Source organism: Melanotaenia boesemani, chromosome 4, assembly GCF_017639745.1.
Source record: "Melanotaenia boesemani isolate fMelBoe1 chromosome 4, fMelBoe1.pri, whole genome shotgun sequence".
Taxonomy (NCBI): Eukaryota; Metazoa; Chordata; class Actinopteri; order Atheriniformes; family Melanotaeniidae; genus Melanotaenia; species Melanotaenia boesemani.
In genome coordinates, this window is record NC_055685.1 from 269,982 (window position 1) to 283,509 (window position 13,528).

The window sequence follows — 13,528 nt, forward strand, 5'->3', positions numbered from 1 at the left end:
TCAGTAGCTATGATGAGTTCGGGTCACTGCCCAGCAGAGCTGAAGGAGCATGCAGACTTCAGATGGAATGATGAGGGATTCAGATATTTAGGTGTGATTATTACCCCTCAAATCTCACAGTTACAGTATTTTATGAAAAGCAGAAACATCAAATTAAGAAAGGCCTGGATAGATGGAGCATCTACTCCTAAATCTAATGGAGATAATTAGAATGAATATATTGCTAAGATTGCTGTTCTACTTTTAAAGCTTTAAGATCCACTTTTAAAGGTTGGATAAACTTGTGTCTAACTTTCTATGGATTAACAAAAAAGTAAGAATTAAATAAAAAACACTTTCACCAACTAAGAATAAGGGAGGCTTAAAGCTACCTGATCTAAGGAATTATTACTGGGCAGCCCAACTTCCAGCCCTTATCCTCATGGATAACTAAAGATAAAGATGTAATAAACAGAGGGCCTGCCCGAAGATTTCATTAGACTTACTGCCCTTTACAACAAAAGGAGTACAGAGAGTCTTAAGATCCAGAATTATTGGATTAAAGAGACAATGAAAACATGGTCAAACACACGAAAGACGTTAAATTTATCAAGTTCAGTAAGCAGAGCTGCAAAGAAAATCTGGATTTTGTACCATTTAGTGGACACAAGTTTTGAGAATAGATTAATATTCATTGACCAAATCTCTAAAGGACCAATCCTGAAATCTTTTGAACAACTTAAACAGGAATTTAACTGAACAAATAATGATGTCTATAAATACTTACAACTGAGACATTTCCTCCACAACCATAATGAAAGAGAATTAACTAAAGTAGAAGAGCTGATGGTGTCAGTTATAAGTGGTGAATTTAAAAAAAAGGACTGATCTCAAAACTTTATAAAACAATGCAACTCGATTGTAAAAAAGAAAGTGGGAACTGGAAGCAAATATAACCATAACAGATGAAGATTGGGAGGAAACACTTCCATCTGGATATAAACTAACTTACAGCTCCGTGTGGAGGGAGTCTGACTGGAAGGTGGAGATGTGGTACTTTAACACACCTGTTGTCACTTCAGAAAACTGTAATAAATCAAACTTGTGCTGGAGGAACGTGGATCGGAAGGGAATTTACCCATATATTCTGGGATTGTCCAATGCTTATAAATCTCTGGAAAAATGTCCAAAAAGAAATACAAAGAGCTCTGAATGTCCGCGTACAGTTTGATGTGACGTTGGGAATAATACCTAAAGATCTCACTGACAAGAACAGAGAACATTTATTAAGAATCCTGCTTGTTATTGCAAAGAAAAGGATTACAGTCTCCTGGATGAAACCACGACCTCCTGGTATCATGCAGTGGAGGAACAAAGTAAAACAGGTTTTTATTATGGAAAGGAGACTACAGTTGAATCTAGGAGCATTTGAGAAGAAATAATAGAGAGCTAGACCTCATGTTCCCCTTTTATTTTCTTTTTTCTTTTTTCTCTCTCTTTAAACTTCTTCTGCTTTGATCAGAAGGTACAGTAAATAACTGTGTAAAGTAAATGTGTGTATATGCTGTGTGTATTTTACTTGGTGTGGGCTCGGTACGCGTAACAAGGTGTGTAGGTTGGATATGGACATCATGCAAATTGCCAGATAGGTCTGATTTGTAAAAAGAGAGGGTTTATGTTAAATTAAAAGCGGTGATTCTTGTCTCATCAGGAGCCTCTTGATGGGAATTACTGGAGGCTGCTCTTAAAAGTTCGTAGAAGCAGGCTGAAGGGTGGAGGTGTCGGAGCTTTTTCTGTTGCTGCTGGAACATTCTGCCTTTTAACAAAGGATCAGCACAGAGTGTTGAGCATTTTAAATCATTATTAAAACACACCTTTTCTCACTGGCTTTTCCTCCAGCTCGAGCATTCTCATTGAGTTTTTATTGTATTTATGTTCTCATGTGTTTTATGTTTTTTAATGTCATTTTATATTATTTTATTCTGGTATTTTGTATCATGAGATTTTCTCTGCTTTGCGTTACAGTACAGCACTTTGGTCGACTCAGGTTGTTTTTAAATGTGCTTTATAAATAAATTTGACTTTGAGGCAGGTGATGTGACAAAGATATTTGGGAGGTAAAAAGAGCTCCAGATACCAGGTTGATAATTAATAAAAATTAAAAAAAGGTTTATTACAAAAGGTGACATCTTAAATTGATCTGCAGAATCTGTGAGGTCTCTCGGTCGATCATAGAGGATCTCAGTGATCGTGCATACCTGTGGTCTAATATAGGTTTACAAGAAAAAAAACTTTCCTAAGCTAACATCTGGAACCACTCATTAGACATGGAAACATGTGATACTAAATATGGACCCATACAAGAAACCTATAACCTGGTTCATGTATGGAGCCTAGAATTCACTGAATCTAGACAGCAGACTACTACAGCTGCAGCCAAATATATCATAACCTATGCAGTGCTGAGGATCAGACAATTCCCTCTCAGCAAAACGTTTAAAATCTCATGTTTTTCTTTTTCCTGGTTAAATGAACTTTAACTGGGAGCATATCCAACCTTTTGAGGAATTTGGAAATGTCTTATTTTGAGTACAAATCTGACCCATCCTTCAACAAATCTGCATTTGAATCCTTTCCAGAACTCATACAGCAGTCATGTCCCCTTCCAGGGAGGACAAAAAGTCCAAACTGGATTTCTTTCATTATTCCTGACTTCACACCTGGACATCATGGGACATGGCATTTGGAAATCCAGCAGGAAATCTAGAAAAATCACCTTGAAAGTTTCTGAAACCAGATCTCTGACTCAGAAGGACAAAGAATTCTGACCAGCTTGAAAATGAAAATGCAGTAATACGGCTGTCTGTGAAAAATAATGACAGTTGTAGTAATAAAGTGTTTCCTAAGCAGCCCACACAGTAACACCTGGCCACCTGCATACAGAGAGAAAGTCATGAAGTCTGGGTACCAGAAAAGAGAGAGAAGCCAGAAACCTAATGAACTGAGGGGCAGCAGCTTTTTAAAAATGTCTTAGAAAAGAGACGTGGGAGGCTGATATCAGCAGCAGTTGTCTATAGACAACGTGGCTGAATTGATTTATTATCAGAAATTCATCAAACTTGTTACAGCAAATCATTTGACTTTTACAGACATTACAATAAACATCAGTTCCACTCTGATCGATATTTTAGCCCTTTCCCAGCAATCAGTCATCACATCTTTGGATTAATCAATGGATTTCTTGTCATTTCAGGATTGTGAAGATGCCACTGTTCATCATGTTATCTGAAAAACTGAACCACCAGACCCCAAAATCTGTAACGTTGATAACAAATGATCTACCATCATTTTTTAAAAGAATAGAGTTAAACAGAAGGAGGATTTTCCAACCTTAAGGCCACAGTGACTGATGAATAAGTCAGAGTTTGATTATTATATCACCCACTGCTGATGCTTTCATAACAGATTTAATACCTTATAAAATATCTAACCTGGAAAAAGGGCTTTTATAATTATTACTGAATTACTTCGGTCAGTGCATTAACTAGAAAACAAGGCAGCGACATGAAGCAGAAAGCTGCAGCCTGCTCAGACACAGAGTAGAAGAAGTTTACAGTCAGACAGGAGGTTCAGTACTAAACATGACGTAACCTAGCAAAAGGTTTATTGCATAACAATCAGATATACTGAATCTTTTAGTACCAGTTTAAACTGTAATATCAGCACGAGCAGAGTTTAACATCGTGAACCACATGGTCCTCAGTTTCAGACGCAGCATCATCAGGTCCATCATCAAGTCCAGATGATCACTGAGGATGTGAGACAAGATGAACTCATGGAGGCTGTAAAGGTTTATATTAATTCATCTGTAGCTGATTCAAATTAAAGAATCTCTGCAACACATCACGTTTTATTCTAGTGTATGTTAAGATAAGCTTGTATCTGTCTAGCTTGTATGGGGGCTTGTCTGTCCTCCTTGTGGCAGAGAGAGAGGTAGAAGATGCAAGTGAAGAAATGGGAGGAGAAGGCTGCTCTGAATGTAGTGAGGAGGTTGAGGAGAGGAAAGAAGAGGAACAGGAAGACAGTGAGAGGCTGAGCTATGCAGAAGAGTGTCTGTCAGATGAACCAGGACTATGGTCAGAGAAGCCATTTTGACTTTTAGAGGTTAAACTAAGGACTGCACGGTGATGTGGTGGTAAGAAAGGTGCTGGTTCGGGCCTCAGCTGGGGGGAGGTTGGAACAGCAGTCTTTCAGTGTGGAGTTTGGATGTTCTACCCATGTATGTGTGGGTTCTCTCCGGGTTCTCCATTTTCCTCCCGCTGTCCAAAGACATGATGTTAGGTTGGACACTCTAAATTCTCCCTAGTAGTAAGAGTGTGAGTGTGAATGGTTGCTTGTCTCTGTCTGTGTCGGCCCTGCAATAGACTGGTGACCTGTCCAGGTGTACCTGCCTCTCACCTGTTAAATGCTGATTCATTGGAAGAAGATAATGGATCGAGATAAAGGAAGGGTAAACTAAGATTATAGTTATTATCTTAGTTTTACACCATTGGAAAAGTATGCGTGAGAACTATCATTCAAGTCTACATGGGGGCCCACCAAGATGGTTTGCACATAGGACCCAGAATTTTGTGCTACACCCCTGACCAGGGTCTCTGTGTGGTTCTGAATCAAGTGGAGCGCCTCATCAGTAACAGCTAACTTGGTTAGTGAGGGAATCCTACTGGTTTTCAGGACAGACTGGAGAAGCAAGATGCCAAAAACAGAAAAATGTCATTTTCAGTGGCAGAGCTAGACTTTTATAGATGGACGACTTTACCAGGGGGATCAAATACTAATGCAGGAAACGATGTGTTCCTCTCCCTAACACACACTCACATCCACTGCTGTGAGGCTACAATAGAAAAACATGAGAAATAAAAGCTCTAGTGGCCTTTATTTTAGTAGTAGCTGGACAGGGTAGTTGGGTCGTAGAGAATGTGGAATGACCTGCAGCAAAGGGCCCCAGGCTGGGATTGCACCGTGGAGCTGCAGCTTCTGTACATGGGGCAGCTGATTTTCATTAACACTGAAAACTGCCGTCACTGTGGTGGTCTGCGGTGGAGGTACCATTAGTCAAATATCCAACCAGTTTCACTGGGTTCGCAGTTACAGTGTGAGACCCTGGAGAATGTTTTGTTCATTTGCTGCTTTACATGAAGCATGACTTACATATAAACTTATTAACCGGGACTGTCCTCCTAGTTACACAAAAACAACATTTTTACTTCAATTTCTTGTTGAATGTTTGTTCAAGAGTTAAACAAATGAAAAAGACCATTTTAAAAAACTTTGATGTAGTTTGTTCTCTTTTCTTATTTGCTTTCTGTCATCTTTCAAACTTCTCCAGATCATCCTTTTGCCTTCTTTTCTCAGGAGTGCAGACAAACACGAATATGGACAGGACATAGACTGGGAACAATGGGCAGACTTTTACCCAGGGGAAGACAAAATTAGCCCCAATTACATGTCCGTTAATAACAGACCAATGGGCTGGACACACGGGAGGCAACATAGCTTCTTCTCCATTCATTTCCCATGGAACCTGCAGGAAGCGAAAATCGCTGCCTTGCTCCAGCCAAGCGGCAGGCGACATTTGTGCATGTGAAATGTTGCGCTTGTTCACATAGATATGCACATAGAGGCTTGCGAGGCGACACAGGAAAACAGAAAAATATTCCATTTGAGCTGAGAGCAGGCTGGACAGAGCAGTCTGCAAACAACATGCTGGAACAGATGATGCTAGCTGTGTCTGACTTTCCCAGACATTACCATACTTCACGTAAGGATATAGAGATGTAAACAAAAGGCAGCCGTGTGGTGCCAGGGTGAATTTGTCCAAACATAGGTTCTGGATTTAACTGGATCAGCCTTGAGGTTCGCCATCAAATGACGATATTCACCATGCTGCTTCCTTGTTCGTAAAATAGGATGAACACTGGGTTAACTTTCTCTTTAGTACAATAGAGTCAACAGCAAGATTTCTGTCAGCTTCTGACTCTTCATCTTTCTTTCCCCATCTGTCACGAACTGCTTTAAAAATGTTGAAATTCCCTCAAGTATCATAACTAATCAAAGTTCTTGGAGAAAAGCGATCGGAGAGCGTGATGCGTGACGCTGCTTTTTGTTGCGTCCCTTGTGTTTTACCTGGGTGGCGATGAGTTTCACCTGTTGCTGTCGTTGGTAGCCTCCTACATAAAGGCTAGATTTTTTATGGCAGAGTTTCGAAAGTCCTCACCGGCGACCATCTTGCCACAGGCTTGCTCTCTCGAGGGATCTGTAGTGTCTGACTGCGGCAAAATGGCCACCAGTGCGGACATTTGACTCCATTGGCCAGCAGCTCGGGTGAGAAATCTAGCCTTTATTGTCTATCTATGGCCTCCTGTGTGTCGAACCCATGACATGAAGTGTCTGGTCCTGGGGCGCCGTAACTAAAACCACTGCAGTTTGCTGCATTTTGGCAATGCGCTGTCGTTACTTTTTAAAAAAAATGAATAAATATATTAAAAATTCAAACTGCCCACCATAAGTAGACTTGGAAAGCATACGAAACAAAATTTTCCATTAACTTTCCACCAACAAATGCTTGCTACACAGCCGAGAGCTCTCTGACAGTTCCTAGTTCTCTCGATTGACGGCAGCAACCCATTTAGCCCGTCGTTCAGGCTCAGAAGGCAGTCTGGAAAATACAATCCCATTCTTGGGATGTCGACTGGAAAATCCAAATGTACAGCATGGATATACTTTTTTATTTTGTTTTTTAAATGTGAAAAGCTGGCTGTGGCAGCTGAGCCCATAGCAATACACCTGCTTTATCTTTTTGGCACCCACAAACATTACCGACATGTGAGTCACGTGATCAGTGATGAAAACTGAGAATGGTCTATATTTGTCCACAATTTCATGCTGTAGCTACTTTAAAATTAAAAGCAGCCTTGCTAGCCTCTTTAAAAGAAACTAGATCATGTAGCGCTAGCTTAGTCAGTAATGTGGATACTTTTGAGCATCTTTATAGTTTATTTTCAGCTCCAACGTGAAAATCTTGATGAACTGAGCTGTTCAGTCCCTAAATACACAAACTGAAAACTAAATATGACCTGGTTTCCCAACATTATCTTAAAACTAATCTAGTGCTAGCATGTACAACGCTCACGCATTGGCAATGAGATCCGGTGTACCATTGAAAAAGATAAATAAATAAATGGATATGTAAGAACTGGCCTACAATAGCAGTGATGTGCAGATCAACACATAAATATCTAATTATCCTATACACAGTGGTGTAGTCCAGGGTATATGCGGGTATACGCGGGTATACGGAGTATACCCACTTTTTTTCAGCCAGCATTGTGTGTACCCAATTCTGAACACCAGTGATGCAAACCATTATTTGTGAACCCAGTTGTCATTTTGGGCCATGATAGTTGGGCCATGACCCACTCTACTCTGCCTCCAATTGGCTGGTACTCATTACTCCACAGCTTTAATTGGTTAACTTTGCCGAGTATAGCGGGCCCTGGCTGCACAACAGGGCAACTCGTCAGGAATTATTTCCTTATATGGGAAATATTCCACCCTGGTAGCAGCTAGGTGCAGGTGGTTATAATGGGGGGGATGAGTAGAGCAGAGAAGCCACTTCTCCTGAGCGGATGGTGAAACAGCACTGTGTGATTATTCCTGCTGAGGTAGTTTTTGTTTTGTAACCATTAGCAATCATGGCAGTACTTCATTGGTTTGGTTTGAAGTGTCGGATTTTAACAGGTTGCATCAAGGGTCTGGCTTGTGACCACCGTCCTCAGTTGCAGTGTCTGGGAGAGATCAGGTGGAGGAGTAAATAGCTGCCTGTCCCAGTAAACCAGGGGTAGGGTTCCTTTCTTTTTTCTTAAACTATTGGATTTGGGTTTTTGGTGGTTGTCATTTGTAAGTGGCTAATGGTATTTATTTCCTTATAGGTTTGCCTGCTACTGTTTTCTGTGTCATTTTCATATTTTGTTTTCAAAGTTTCTGCCTGCGCCTTTGGTCAGCTTTTTGCGTTTTTTTTTTTTATTAAGCTGACAAATCAACCCAGTGGTTTGGTTCCTGTGCTGCCTCTGGGTTTTCATGTAGGGGATTTACCGATCCATCCATCGGGTGAAGGGGCTGTGTCCCCCCCTTTTGTTCTTGTCGGTTTGTTTGTTTCGTGTGTCTCACTCGGTTGTGTGCATGTGTAGGTTGTAGGGAAGCACATAAGCGATGTTTTGTTTCATGCACTTGTCTTCTGGACAGCCAGAGGAGAAAGTCCCATATTTCCCAAAGAAAGAAGTCTAGATGCCAGAAAACGAAGAGAGAGAGAGAAAAAAACATAGGGTAAGAAAATGAAGGGGCAGCTGAATATTAATTTCTTAGAGAGGTGAGCAGCATCTGAACTAAAACAGAGTTTGAGCTGTCCTCCTTGTAGCAGAGAGTAAAGCTTGTTTCGTACTCTACGAGAAGCAAGAACAAGAAAACGTTTGCATTGGTCTGGTCATTTCATCCCCCACAAGAAGCTTCGTCCGCGACGGGGTGGGGCTTACTGCAGGGGGGGTGTCTGTGTTTTTATGTGCAATTAACAGCTGACCTATTTAACATGAAACTTTGTCCATGGCAGGGCAGGCATTTATTCATTTTTGTACTTTCTCACCATCTCGATCAGCTGTTAAGGCCACAAAAAAGGCCACAAGCCAGTCCAACAAGGCACACAGATTTTGAAAAATTATTATTATTGTGAAATTCCCTGTGTTTTAGTTTCACTTTCTTTGTGTAGTTGTTTCCTGTTTTATTTTGAAGTTTTTGTTGGTACTTTTAATAAACTATTTGTAAACCCTTCTTTTACATTTTGTTACTCCTGAGTGCTGTATTTTATGATTTAACCTAAACAAAATGAGACAAAATGATTCTTACGTCTTGCTACCATGTAAATGGCAAAATTTTGGTTGGTTCCACCAAATCTCACATCATGGATTATTGAAAGGTTGGCACCCCTGCATATAGATTAACACTGCTATGGAGCGTCAGTTAACATCAGGTTAATAGCCTTACATAACATTAGGATTTACACTTACACAGGGACAAAATCTCTTCTAGAAATGTCCAAATTCTTAAAGGATTGAGAAGCTACTTTAAAATTTACTTCAAAATGGTGTAGTGATACTGGTGATCCATGCGGGTCTGGAAAGATGTTTTTTTTTCCCTTGCCTTGCAGTCACCCCTCTAGTTCTGGCCCTGATTTAAAAAGGCACATTTAATATTTTAAATAGGATTCTGTTCACGTGGGGATTTTTTTAACTGGATTTATTTTTTTTACACAATATGTAGCCTACAGAAACATGAATATGGAATAAAAATATGGATCAGTTAACTTGCATCAGCTGTGAAACATAACCCATCTATTATGGAGCTGGTGTTATGTAGGTCAGCTCATATGGCTGCTTGCATAAAGGGTGTTAAATCTTAATGCTCTCTCAGAGAAAAGTAGGCTGTCATGCTGCGTGAGCATGACAACCTACTTTTATATTATGGAGTAAATGGTGGTTGTTCCTGTTTATCTGCGTCTCCTAGCTGACCCTCTGTAGGCCTGCATGGACATCTGTAAGTATGCCTTAAAATAATGTCTATTTGGCCTTAATCGGTTTTAGCTGTAATAAAGGTTTAGCTATTTAATCATATGAATAAAAACATGTTGTAAAATAGATTTTAGATCCTCATTTATTTAATCAGGAAATAAAATCTCCAGCCATTTAAAATCTCTTTTTCAAAAGTGTTCTGGTCCAGATGGGCAGCTGTTTGGATCAGCAGTAAATCCAACACAACACATTTTTATTGTTTATTTATTTATTCATTTTTACTTTTATTTTACCATGGAAGTCCCATTGAGATTACAAAATCTCTTTTTCAAGGCCAAGACAGCAGCAGTCCTAATTCCAGTACAGACAGTAATCATTAAAACAACCAATCAAAAAACAAAGCGCATTAAGCATACAGTGTATATATAAATCTAACAGGGCAATAGAATACAGAAAGCATAGTTAGCTGGACAAGCAGTCGCAGACACCTATTGAGTCGGCCTCCCAGCTCTTTGAGACATTTTTAAAAGCTCTAACTGAAATCAGCTCCTGCAGTTTTAGGTCAGTATGTTAGCTGTTCCAGGCTGCAGGAGCAGAGAATATAAAAGCCTTTTTCAGCGCAAGCTTTGGGGACTGTCAGGAAATGAAAATCATTAGAGCGCAGACAGTAGTTACTTGACTTAAATGAAATATAATCATAAAGGTAAGCGGGAGGCAGGCCATGAATGGATTTATAGATAAAATAATACCAATGTGAAAGTCTGCGTTTGGATAAGGAAGCCACTGAACTCTGGCATAAGGATGCAGTGATGAGTGGGAGCTTTGCAGTCCATCACAAGCCTTAAGGCACCGTGGTACACAGCGTCCAGAGAGTACAAGGACTGAACAGAAGCATGCATTTACAGCAGGTCGCCATAGTCTATCAAGGGAAGGAAAGTAGCTTTAACCAGCTTTTTCTGGCAAGATAGGAGAAACAGAATTAATTCATATAATAAAAACCAAGCTTAAGCTTAAGTTTTCTAACGAGGTTTTCCATATGGAATCTAAAAGTTAAATGTGCTTAAATAAAATTCCTAAATACTTATATTGAGCTATAAACTCTTGTGGCCGCCACGCAAGGTTTTAAAGTTGGGAGGAGTGTCAACTGCCTTCCTAGCATTATAAAACAACATAGCTTTAGTTTTAATTTCATTCAGCGCTAATTTCAAATCAAGCAGTCGGGACTGTATGATGTCAGAAGCACATCTCAACTACATGACCGCAAGCACAGTATTATCTACATAGAAATGAAATTGTGTACTTGAAATGTTTTGACCCAGAGTGTTGACATAAAAAATAAAAAACATCTGTAACACTAGAGAGACTACTAGAAAGGTCATTTTCAAACCAGCCTGCAGCCTGTTCAGACAATCCAATATTTAGAAGCATTTGCTTTAGGATGCAATGATTGTCAGTCCTGAAGGTCTTTAAAAGACGGAGAAAAAGAACAGCACATGAGTTTTATTATTTACAACCTTTAATGATGCTGTAATGGTGCTGTGTTGTTTCCTAAAGCCTGATTGATGTAGAGAGAGAATATTATTGGTGTTCAGGAAATCTTTCAGTTGATTGCTCACCAATCCCTCAAGAACCTTTGACAATAACAGATAAATTAGAGATGGTTCTATAATTGTTGAGTGATGTAGGGTCCCCTCCTACATCAGAGGGAGGAGAGCAGGAAGCTCAGGATACCTCCTGGATATTTTTGTAACTCTGTAAAAAGTTGTTGCTTTGCAGCAGGAAGCTGGTGTGGACGTGGTTTTAGCTAAAATAATGATAAATCCTTCATCTTCATCATAAATTATCATTCATCATTCTAACAGCTTAACTGGTAAAAGGTGGATTATTGTTGAGGTCAAAATGGAGACCAGATAATGTTTTTCTGAGAACTGGTTTCCTCATACAAGGAGATTTGGAGGTAGAGATCATCAAGGAGACATGAGATGAATTTTATTATTCTTAAATAACTGCCTTGAAGTTCACTGACTCTAAATGTAAGACTTTATTAAGGTTCTTACACATGCTTGAACAGGCATTAGCACACTAGCCTATAACTTCCTCTAACAGAACTAGAGTCTCCTTCTACTGTTTGCATCTATTCAAATTAACCCAGCTTAGACTACAGCGACTCCTAGTGACCAGAAAAAGAACTGCAGATAAATCACATCATCGCAGTAACTTGTGATTCATCGTAACAGTGAGAAACAAGCCGATAAGTGGAAACTAAACAAGAGAAACTTCGACTCATTTAGTTCTAATTTTTTTCCTCTTAGTGAAATAATTGGAAACCTATTTGTCATTTTAATTATAGATCAACCAAATAAAAAGGTACTTAAAAAAATACTTCAACTTTTACTAAGTTCACAATGTAAAAGTAAAAGCGTGCAGTGTAAAGTTGCATACAATGAATTCCTTCTAATTTGTGAACATATTTGCCAAAATGCATCTTATTTACATTTATTTAACTTAAATACTTCAATTTATTCAACATTTTCCACTCCAAAGTTCATCTGACTTATTTAAGATTAGTATTAATAACAGCTAGAATTTAGTTATACCCACTAAATAAATTCTGTTAAGACCCGTGTTAAAGTGTGTTATTTAAAAATAAATAAATAAAAACAGCAGCAGCAGCAAAGTGTTTTCATTCATAGCGCCACTGACCAGTTAGAAAATACTGTAAAATCTAACTAGCTGGCTTTACTTTTAAAGTTGAGTTTAAATTAACTTGAATGACTGAGGATGATTAACTCGAATGGTTGTGGTTTGTAGAACTTTTACAGACTTAATAGATATGATTTTTCTCTAAGTCTGTGGTTGTGGGAGAAACGTGATGTGATGTAATCCACAAAAATTACAAGAGATGCTTCACAAAATCTTTGTTTTATTTCCAACACACATGATTTCGAGGCCACCTTACATAAAGTACCTGACCGACTCGGAATTGTTCTTGCTTTGCAGCAGGAAGGCGGCGTGGTCGAGGTTTTTACTAAAACTAACGTCAGACACGTCTCAGCGATGCTGCAGCCGCTGCCTGGATGATTGGTTTAAACACAGGGATGAGCAGCAACATGACACCACCAACATTAATTACAAATCCTTTATTTTCATCATCACTCTGACAGGTAAACTGGATTTCTTTATGTCTAGAACATGTTTATGGTGAAAGGTGGATAATTGCTGATAGGAGGTCAAAATAAGGACCAGAACATGTTTCCCTGCTTAGCTCAGAACTGGTTTCCTCACAAAAGGAGCTTTGGAGGTAGAGATCCTCAAGGACGACAAGGGTTGATGCTTTTTAAAAATAAATAAATAAAAATAAAAGAACATTATTCCTGAATAATAGAAAACAGGAAGATAAAGTGAAACTAAACACAAAAAAATGGATACATTTTAGCTTGGATGACGGGAAAATGGACAATAGAGTTTGATTTAAACATCAGAAATAATCTGAATATTTTTGTGTCATTTGAATTTTTAATCAACTAACTAAGTAAAAACAAAACAAAAAAGTAAATTAAAAAGGTAGTGGGTAATTTTAACTATTACTAAACTGCCAAAGTAACAGTAAAGGTGCAAAGTTGCATACAGTGAATTATCTCAGATTTGTTGTTAGCAGCGGAGGACAGCGTTGTGGAAATCCTGCTCCCCCACCATCACCACTTTTCATGTACTCATCTTAACAGTACACTGGTTCAACTAAGGCACGTTCATTTATTCAATTTATTTTGCTCTCCAAAGTTCACAATACTTATTAAAGATTGATCAGGTGGCTCTGACTGTTTCTGCACATGTCAGAGCTGAACAGATGAGAATCTGACTGTTTTCCTAACAAAGTCAAAGAAATCTGGAAGGACTGGTGCATTTCTTGGTTGCAGCAGTAGAAAAAT